Here is a 1,480-nt window from a genome sequence, read left to right as displayed (position 1 = left end):
CAACCACATACTTTACAATGAGCCATGTACATACATTAACGACCATGTGGAGTTTACACATGGCTGCACAATAACCAACATCCTTGCCGTCATACATGTCCTGGTTTACACTATGGGGCCTCTGCACTGAGAAAAGACATCGGGAGACTGCGAATCAGGATTTTCGTCTATAATTTCAAAACTATGTGGTGAGCATAGTCGCACCGTGACTGAAATGTTCCTATGTTGCGTATATGATGTCTGTAACGCTGAGAAATGGTGGCGGAAGCAACAATTACCCTAATTGAACATTCCAGAGCAGCCCTGCAAAATGGCTGCCGAGCCGGCACGCTGTCTGTGATGGCCGACAAGAGTGTGTAGGTCTCAGGTGTGTGCGTGTATAGCTGCGCTTGCCTATGTGTCTGTGTGTTCGCCTCTTTGTCTAGGTGTATGTGTTCTGCCTGTGTCTTTGTGCTAACTCTATGTGAGAGTAATCCTGCTTCTGCTTTTTCCTGACTGCTTTGTGTCAGGGGAAGTCTCTGCTCACCGAAGATCTCTGGTAATCCATAATTACTAACCTCAATATACCTCAACTGTGGAAGCCATTTTATCAAACTGCCTCACTGTAAAATTTGATGATTTGTTTCCTAGAAGCTGTAAAATAAATCCTACGTATAGCTTTGAAAATAAAACTCGACTCTACGCTTTAGATAGCAACGGCCCTGGGAGTCGTCCTTTCAGCTTCCCGTCCACCGTCTTCAGAACGTCGGCATTTTCACAGACGAGCATTAAGGTGCTGAATGTGTTTTACCAAACAGCTGACCTTGTTGTTTCTTTACAGCTCTCTGCCTTAGCCAGCCCTGCACCCAGCCGACCACCCAGCCAGCTATCTACCCATGCATCCATCCATCCATCCATCCATCCAGCCATCCAGCCAGGCCGGCCCTACACTGCCCAGAACTGGCAACCCACAGGAGTCATCAGGGTTAGTGTGCCTTTGGCACACCTCTGTGCCAAAATCATCTCCAAGCATCAGGCAGCAACTTGTAAATTTATGGATCTGCATTTAAACCAAAGGCCAGACAATCAGATAATATACTTACATTAGAGAGAGAGAGAGAGAGAAGGGGGGCGATCCCCAGCCATCCATAAAACACTGCCACTGGTCCTGATTTATCAGTCAATAGGACAAGTCAAGAGACATGCAGATTTTTAATTGTAGCACAAAAACCAATGTTTCATTGTTTATGCTTATATTTCTTTATGCTTCGACACAAAGAGAGCAATGGATCCTTTAACTAGTCCAATATAATATCTATGCAGCTTTCAGAGGTGGGTACCTATTTAAACACACACACACACACACACACACTGAGATAAGCAGCATTCTCCCATTTACATACCCACTTTTTCTCCCATTGATAATACTATACACGCACAGATCACTGGATTACGTTAAAGCTGTGCGGTTTTGCTAATAATTCATATACTGCAAGTGCTG

At 44.7% G+C, this 1,480-nt stretch overlaps 1 long non-coding RNA gene across 1 annotated transcript in view; it reads left to right on the top strand.

The window, feature by feature from the left end:
- LOC116702171 (uncharacterized) overlaps nucleotides 1-1,216 on the top strand; it is a 17,388-nt gene extending 16,172 nt beyond the window's left edge. Inside the window, exon 4 of the long non-coding RNA XR_004335091.1 lies at nucleotides 821-1,216. This is a non-coding gene — a long non-coding RNA (uncharacterized LOC116702171). The remainder of the gene's footprint in view (nucleotides 1-820) is intronic.
- Nucleotides 1,217-1,480: the final 264 nt, after the last annotated feature.

The sequence above is a fragment of the Etheostoma spectabile genome, chromosome 14 (genome assembly GCF_008692095.1).
Source record: "Etheostoma spectabile isolate EspeVRDwgs_2016 chromosome 14, UIUC_Espe_1.0, whole genome shotgun sequence".
Lineage (NCBI taxonomy): Eukaryota > Metazoa > Chordata > Actinopteri > Perciformes > Percidae > Etheostoma > Etheostoma spectabile.
Note: the sequence above shows the minus strand (reverse complement) of the source record. Positions and strands in the feature narration are given on the sequence as shown.